Source organism: Elaeis guineensis, chromosome 4 (genome assembly GCF_000442705.2).
Source record: "Elaeis guineensis isolate ETL-2024a chromosome 4, EG11, whole genome shotgun sequence".
In the NCBI taxonomy this organism is placed as follows: Eukaryota; Viridiplantae; Streptophyta; class Magnoliopsida; order Arecales; family Arecaceae; genus Elaeis; species Elaeis guineensis.
The window spans coordinates 72817996-72827643 of NC_025996.2; positions in this window are offsets into that span (position 1 = coordinate 72817996).

Sequence of the window (9648 nt, forward strand, 5' to 3'; positions counted from 1 at the left end):
GATTCGGAGCCCATTGTTCATGCACCCTTAAGATGGTCTGGTAGAGTACCACGTCAACCGGACAGATACTACGATTTCTTGGTCCGGGACGGCGATCCTATCGAACTTGATGAAAATGATGAGGATCCGATCACCTACATGGATGCAATGCAGAGATCTGATTTTGAGAAATGGCAAGAAGCCATGAAATTCGAAATGGAGTCCATGAAGGTCAACGATGTGTGGACATTTGTTGACCCATCTGAAGGAGTAAAACCCATAGGGTGTAAGTGGGTCTTCAAGAGGAAGAGGAGCGCAGACGGAAAGGTGAAAACCTATAAAGTCCATCTGGTTGCCAAGGGATATCGTCAACATTATGGTGGTATAGACTATGATGAGATATTTTTCTCCTGTGGCAATGCTCAAATCCATTCGGATTATGTTTGCGATAGCTGCCCATCTGGACTATAAATCTGACAGATGGATGTGAAAACAGCTTTCCTAAATGGAGAGCTGGACGAAGAGGTGTATATGATACAACCTGAAGGGTTCATATCCACAGATGAGTCTAAGGTGTGCAGGCTACAGAGGTCCATTTATGGACTTAAGCAAGCATCCCGGAGTTAAAACATACGTTTTGATAGGACGATCAAAATGTATAGCTTCATTAAGAACGGAGAAGAATCCTGCATTTATAAGTGGGCTAATGGTCCAGTAGTAGTATTTCGTGTATTGTATGTGGATGACATTCTCTTAATCGGGAATGATGTCCCTGCATTACAGGGAATAAAGATTTGGCTGTCACAGTTCTCCATGAAGATCTGAGAGAAGCTTCCTACATTTTAGGGATGAGGATCTATACAGATAGATCTAAAAGGTTGCTTGGTTTATCCCAGTCCACGTACATTGATACTATGCTGAAGAGGTTCAGCATGGAGAATTTCAAGAAAGGCTATCTACCGATAGGCCATGGAATTTCTCTCTCGAAGAGGGATTATCCGACAACACCTCAAGAGAGAGAGCGTATGGGTAGAATTCTATATGCTTCGACAGTGGGATCTATCATATATGCCATAACATATACACGATCAGATATGGCATACTCACTAGGGGTAGTGAGTAGATACCAATTTGATCCAGGGGAGAATCACTGAAAGATTGTTAAAATCATCCTGAAGTATTTAAGAAATACTAAGGACCAGTGGCTTGTTTATGGTGAATCAGACTTGAGACTTATGGGTTTACAGACTTCAGTTTCCAGTCTGATTATGATGACAGTAAGAGTGTGTCGGGATTTATTTTTACCCTTAATGGTGGGACTGTCTACTGGAAAAGTTCTAAGCAGGACACTGTGGCTGATTCAGTTTGCAAGGCGGAGTATGTTGCTGCATCAGATGCTACAAAGAAGCGGTGTGGCTGAGAAAATTCATCACTGAGCTCGGAGTAGCACCCTCCCTTGTTGGTCCAGTTCTGCTCTACTGTGATAACTCTGGAGCCATTGCTCAGGCAAAGGAACCGAAGGCACACCAGCGGACGAAGCATATTCTGTGCCGCTACCATCTCATCCGAAAAATCATGGATCGAGGTGACGTCGACCTTCAGAAGATCGACGGAAAGAAAAACCTGACCAACCCATTCACTAAAGCCATTGTGGTGAAGGAGTTCGATGACTTCAAGTCGAAGATGGGTATTAGATACTGCATCGATTGGCTTTAGATCAAGTGAGAGATTATTGAAAATAGTGTCCCAAAGCCAATCATCAGCCTGTTGACGGTTGTGCTCTTTCTTGTATTAGTATATGAATTATAAATAAATAAAAGTTATTTTGGCATTATTCATCACAAAATATTTCATCTTCTAATGAACTCCTGTGTTGTGGTGAAGTCCTTAGGACTATTTAGACTCGACAAAGGAGGATTTATCGTTTAGTCCTTAAACCTGTTCACGACCAAATGATACATTGTTACCAAGGATGACAAGGTTTATCAAGCATAAATCGTTGTGTGCCATATGGGTTGGTTATCCTTTTAACCAAAGAGTGTGGAGACACTGGTATGGCATATAGGTGAGATGTAAGGGTACATCTGCACTGAACGTGACCGACTCCGGAGCTATTTCTGCTGTCAAGATTTGCTCCGATGGGATATGGATATAAATGTCCCTCCGACCTGAGACCGTCACGATAACTTGCAAGCAACTCACTGCACTTAGGCACTGGACTACCTGAATTTCTAATTCAGTGACGGAAGGATGCTGGGTGTAGTCAAGTACTTGACTTGTCGGTGCGTGTCAAGATGGGATTGACCACTCCAGTTCAGAAGCTGTGTACAGTTGTGTTTCAATTTAGCAAAATTTTGACCAGAAAAGTCCTAGTGAGGAGTCACAGGACTGTTTGAGTTGAGCACGATTCGGATGATCTAATCAGGGTTGACAGTTTAACCCTGAGTCGTCCTAAACATAGGGTCAAAAGGGATGAATTATACAGTAACCATATTCATATAGATTCTGAGTGTTGTGATTGCGACTATTCAACCTATCCGAACATCGGGTACCATTGTTAGATGGTCACTTCGATTAGTACAGGAATTAGTTTCTGTGCTACCGACTTAGGTTCGAACCTGCGGGGTCACACACATTAGAGGTTCCTATCTGATTTGATGGTTGATGAAGAGTCTTAATACTCATAAACTATGAGTCCTACATATCTGAGACTCTGTGATCGAGAATCAAGATTCTCTGATCATGAGTACCACACATTTTGGGTACCGGGGTCAAGAGTCCCACTGGTTTGGGACTTTTTGATCAGGGTTTCATATCGATGGACTCTGATGCCCGATTGCTCATCGGATTTGGATTCAGTATTTATGAGAGATTTAATTAGTGATTTGATCACTAATTAACTCAATTTTATTGAGTAAATATTTTTGGATCAAGTCCAATTGAATTAGATTCAGTTGGGTTTGACCCAATTAGGTTAAGTGTTGACATAATCGCTAAGGTGTTTTGGTCACTGATTTGATCAGAAGTTGGGTTTAGTCAATTTTTAATTTGATTAAAATTTTATTGAGCCTAATTAAGTCTAATTAAGTTGGATTTAATTTAGTCTAATTGTGCCTAATCTATTTTGATTAGGTTGGCTCAATTAGGTTCAAACCACCTTAACTAATCTCCCTGCGCCACCTCACTTCTCATGCGCCAATTTGAATTCACGAGAAACGAGTTCTCATGAATTTTCTCTCACGCAGAAGCCTTCCCATGCCCTCTCTTGTGTGCCATTTATCTGGATAAAAATGATTGGTTGGCCATTCAAATTCAAATGAAGTTTGAATTTGAATGGGGCAACCAACTCCATGCGCCAACTTGCCTTATCCATCTTGTGCGCCACTTATTATACACGAGAAAGAGTTTCTCGTGTAAACTCTCCACGCACAAGAGAGCCCATGCCCCTCTCTTCTCACGTGACGAGTGGATAGGAATGAGTTGGTTGGCATTTGAATTTAAATTCGATTTGAATTCAAATGAGCAACCACTTATCATTATCCTCTCACGCGGTAAAAATGCTGCAAAGATGCGGTCTTGCATCATTTTAAAAAGGAGATAAGATAGGGTGTGCATAGAAGACATCTGAAAAAGAAGGGTGGCATGAGAGAGCTTTCCTGCATGAGAAAAAAAAGAAAAGGAGAGAAAAAAAAGAAACAAAGTGGGTGCAAGTTTCTTCGGAGTGTACCCTAGGATTTTGCTTAGGGTTCGGAAAGTGAGAATATGAGCTACGAGTGTCGTGAGCCCACCAAACTTTAGAGAGAGTATCATCAACCTCTCAAGTGCATCTGCTAATGATTCAGAGCATCCAAAGAGTCGACAGATCACAATCGAAGGAGTTCGATCAACATCGGCCATCAAAAGAGTTCAGCCACGAACTAGCATTCGTGAGGAGCCGATCTGATCGGGAGCTTCGTGTAGATGATCCGCAGAGGTCAGACATACTGTGTGGCTACATTGCGATGATCAGAGCCTCCCGACGGTGATCAGATTGCGGTGATCGACTATCCGCACAAAGGTAATGTGTTTTGAACACATAACAGTAAAATGTTTACTATAGAAGTTTGAATTTTCAAATTTAAATGCATGCTATGTATATATCATATTTAGATCCTTGTGTAGGGTTTATACATGTTAATTAATTAGATTAATTAATAATTTTTACTGTAAAATAGTAATTTTGAAAAAGTTTTAAAATTACTGTTTTACCCCTACACTCAAATTTCACTACACTAGCAACGTATCATGTCTACCAGAAAGATACAAAATTTTGATGAAATACTAAAAATACCCTTCAGTGGAAAAATTACCGTGCAACTTGATCTTACGATCATCCTGCATCTCGAATATAAGTTTGGGTATGGAAAAATATCAAACCCAATTTTATATTCATATTTCTCTCGATCAGATAATAGTGATTCAATTTATGAAATATTAGAAACTATTTCTAATTTTTCATAATGCTCTGATCAAAGTCTTCCTGAATCATTATTCGATCAAAGCAGATAGGATGCAATCTCCTCTTACTAGGACTGATCGTTTCCATATTGACCTACTCACAACCTTCATAAGCAATCCATCATATCTAGAACACTCGTACATGATTAAATCATAAATGAGTATGATCCAAAATATGGATTCATGCTTATAAAGTTTTATGGCAGTCTCAGAACAAAAGATTTACATGCACAATTCCATATGAGAAACATCTGTTGACATGTAGATAAGACTCCATTAGATGTTCTTTAATTAGATCAATTCAGTAAACTCATTCTTTAATAAGCACTTACATCTTTATATTAGTGTCGTACACAAGTAATTATGAGATCAATTACCCTCTCCAGCAGCATACACAGGATGTACCAGTCTTACCAAAATATTGATCCCCTACTCAATGTTCATTGAATAGGAATATTTAAAATTAGGATTTTAAGGTTTTAGATCTCACTGGTATGATCGCATCATAACCCTAAAACTATAGCCCTAATTTATGGGGTTCATCATAATCAAAAAATAAGACATAGCATATGATGAACTAAATGCCTTTATTTATTTAAAATATCAGTACATGAGTTGTCGGAAGACAAAAGAATATCCGTCAAATTACACATTTTGATTGGCTTATAGGGCATATTCCTTTCAATCTCTCACTTGCACTAAAGCCAATCGCCCTTATATTTCAACCCCATACAATCGAGGTGGCGATCGAACTGCTACTGTGGTAAAGCTTTAGTGAACAGATTCGCTATGTTGTTCTTTGTGTCTACTCGTTCAATAATAACATCTTGTCTTTCAATTATTTCACGAATGAGATGGAAGCATCTCAAAATGTGCTTGGATTTATGGTGAGACCTAGGTTCCTTTGCTTGATCAACTGCTCCAGTATTATCATAATAAAGTGGTACTGGGTTCTCAATCTCAGGAACAACACCCAATTCAGTGATGAACTTCTTCATCCAGACAGCTTCCTTGGCGGCTTCACTTGCAGCTATGTATTCTGCCTCTGTGGTTGAGTCAACTACAGTCTGCTGCTTAGAGCTCTTCCAACTCACTGCTCTACCATTCAAAGTAAAGACATACCTTGAAATGGATTTGCTATCATCTGGGTCTGATTGAAAACTAGAATCAGAGTTTCCTTCTAGTTTAAGATCAGATCCACCATATATAAGAAAAATATCTTTAGTTCTTCTTAAGTACTTTAGAATATTTTTCACAGCCTTCCAATGATCTCTCCTGGATTAGCCTGAAATCTACTGGCTATGCCTAAGGCATAAGCTACATCAGGCCTGGTACATAACATAGCATACATTATTGATCCTACAGCCGAAGCATAAGGAATAGAACTCATTCTATTTCTTTCTTTAGGTATCTTAGGAGATATCTTCTTAGAGAGATGTATGCCTTGACTCATGGGTAAGTAACCTCTTTTACTCCCATCATACTGAACCTTTTTAGTATTAAGTCAATTACTTAGACTGAGATAAGCCTAGCATCCTTTTAGATCTATCTCTATAGATCTTAATTCCAAGTATATAGGATGCTTCTCCCAAGTCTTTTATGGAAAACTTATTAGATAGCCATAACTTGACTGATTGTAACATTGGGATATCATTCCCAATGAGGAGTATGTCATCCACATATAGAACCAAGAAAACTATAGCACTCCCACTAGTCTTCTTGTATACACATGGTTCATCCACATTCTTGATGAAGTCAAACTCTTTGACTATTACATCAAAGTGGATGTTCCAACTCCTTGAGGCTTGCTTTAATCCATAAATGAATTTCTTAAGCCTGCATACCTGATTTGGTCTATCATTTGAGACAAAACCCTCTGGCTGTGACATGTAGACCTCCTTTCTAGAAAATCATTCAAGAAGGTGGTCTTAACATCCATTTGCCATATTTCATAATCATAGTATGCTACTATTACAAGCATAATCCGAATAGATTCGAGCATGGCAACAGGTGAAAATATTTCATCATAATCAATATCTTGTTTTTACCTGAAACCTTTAGCCACTAATCTGACTTTATAAGTTTCTATTTGACCATCTGCTCCAATCTTTTTTTTATAGACTCATTTGCACCCAATAGGGTTTACCCCTTCTAGTGCATCAACCAAAGTCCATACTTTGTTGGTGTACATGGAGTCCATCTCGGATTTCATGGCATCCTGCCATTTGTCTGAGTCCTTCCTCATGACAGCTTCTGTATAGGTCAAAGGTTCGTCATTCTCAATGACTTGGGCTTCATTATTCTCAATAATGAACCCATACCTTATAGGTACATGTCGTACCCTATCTGACCTATGAATAGGAGTTATGTGTTCTGGTTCTTCCTTATTTATGTGAATATTTGGTTGAAAAATATCTATTTGTTTTTCTTGAATTTCATTAATTTCAATATTTCTCCCACTGCCTCTTTCTAGGATAAATTCTTTCTCCATGAAAGTGGCATGCCTACTTACAAATACTTTTTGTTCAGTAGGGTGGTAGAATAGATATCCTATACTATCTTTAGGATATCCTACAAACAAATATTTATCTGCTCTAGCATCTAGCTTAGGTCCAAAATTTCTTTTGACATATGCTGAACATCCCCATATCTTAAAATATTTAAGATTAGATTTCTTACCTCTCCATATCTCATATGGAGTGCTAGATACAGATTTAGAAGGTACTCTATTCAAGATAACTATTGTGGTCTCTAAAGCATGACCCCAGAAAAAATAGGCAACTCAGTGAAGCACATCATGGAACGCACCATATCTAATAAGGTAGATTCTTCCTTTCAGCTACACCATTTAATTATGGCGTATAAGGAGGTGTCCATTCAGAGATAATTCCTTTACCTTAAGATGGTCTAAAAATTCACTAGATAAGTATTCTCCTCCTCGATCAGATCGAAGATTTTTATGCCTTTTCCAGTTTGTTTTTCGATCATACTTTGATACTCTTTGAATTTATCAAAGGTTTCAGATTTATGTTTCATAAGTACACATATCCAAACCTAGATAAATCATCTGTAAATGTAATAAAATAAGAGTATCCACCTCTGGCCTGGATTGTCATAGGCCACGTACATCTATATGTACAAGTCCTAACAACTCGTTTGTCCTATCTCCATATCCACTAAATGAAGTCTTGATCATTTTACCCATGAGACATGATTCACAAGTTCTTAATGATTCACAATCATAAGGATCGAAGAACTTTTCTTTGTATAACTTGTTAATCCTAGTCTCACTAATATGACCAAGTCGACAATGCCAAAGTAAGGTATTATTTATATTATCTCTCTTATATTTTTTATTTTTATCAACATGAAAAATATTATCATTCAAACATAGAGTCAACAAACCATTGTCAAAAATGCCATGGCAAATTATTTCATTAGAAAAATTAATCGAGCAACTATTACTCGTTACAAATATTTGATATCCTTGTTTTATCAACAAAGGTACAGATACAATATTTCTAATGATCTTAGGCATGTAATAACAATTTGTTAAGATCTTTCCAAAAGGAAACTTCAAGATATTTGTCCCTACAGCTTCTGCTTGGATGGACTCTCCTCCAGCACCATAGAGCTCGAAGTCTCCCTTCCTCAAACTTTTAATTTTCTGTAGCCCCTGCAATGATTTGTAGATATGAAAACCACAGGCGGTATCCAATACCCAAGAATTTGAAATGAAAGAATTCAATGATAATATTGTATGTATCTCATACATACCTTTTGGTGCATTATTTGCACCAGTCTTCACTGTTGCAAGGTAAACCTTGCAATTCCTTTTCCAATGACCTACCTTGCTGCAGTGAAAGCAGGTCGACTATCCGGAGGTCTTCTTTCCTTTCTTCCTCTTATTTATACCACCTTTAGGGTTCAGCCTCCTTTTAGAATTTTTTTAGCCTGCCTTCTTCTTGGAGATCCCATCCACAAGAAGAAGAGGAGCCTTATCCTTCTTGATATGGCTCTCTGCTGTCTTGAGCATATTTAATAGCTCAAGCAAGGAAGAATTCAGTTTGTTCATGTGATAGTTCATGATAAACTGAGAAAATGATTCTGAGAGTGATTGCAGGATTAGATCCTGACTCAACTCTCCATCCATAACAAAACCTAATTGACCTAATCGAGTGATCAGGTTAATAACCATCAAAATATGGTTTTGTACGGATGACCCCTCTGCCATTCTGGCACGAATAACTACTTAGATATCTCATATCTAGCAGTCCTACTCTGTTCCCCATAAAGCTCTTTTAAATTGAGCAATATGGAATGAGTGTCCACGCTATCATGCTGCCTTTGCAACTCATTTGTCATAGAGGCAAGTATGATACACTTGATAGTTAAAGAATCATTTTGCCACATCCTATATGTGGCTTTTTCTTCCTCCGTGGCATCCTCCCCAACTGACTCAATGTCAGGGGTATCGAGGATGTAAGAAAGCTTCTCTTGACTAAGTACTATTTTAAGATTTCTCAACCAGTCCACATAGTTGGGACCAGTCAATTTATTTGTATCCAAAATGGAGCGAAGTGAAAGTGAAGAAGCCATTAATCTACATAATAAAGAACAATACATAAGCTAACAACTCAAGATGATATGTACAATTAAATTAGGACTTTAATTTAATTATTTCTCTCACTATTTTATTAGACATTATAACCCTCTTGTATGATGTTCGAGAAAACCTTGATTGATTTTCTTAGTGGGATTGAGACCCTAATTCCTTATAAAAGATCTTGTGGTTGCACAACAAACTTTTTATAAGTTTAAAGGTAGGAAACTCTTTCCAATTGCATCTCATGCAATTCTCAATAAAAACCCTGGCCTCTAAAACATTAATATCCTTATGTTTACACAACAAACCATAATATTTTAGTTAAGTAGGACCCTTCATTTCAATATAGTCAAAATAGAATATAAATACTCTTGTGGTTACACAACAAAGCATTATACTCAAAAATGCTGTAAGCATCTCGATGCACCAGAACAATATTATGTCAGTTTTCATAATTGGTCTTGTGATTACACAACAAACCTAATATGGTTCGTGACATAATAATGTCCTAGCATGAAGGAAGGCCATAATGTAGTGAATATAACACCAAGCATCCCAGCCAAGAA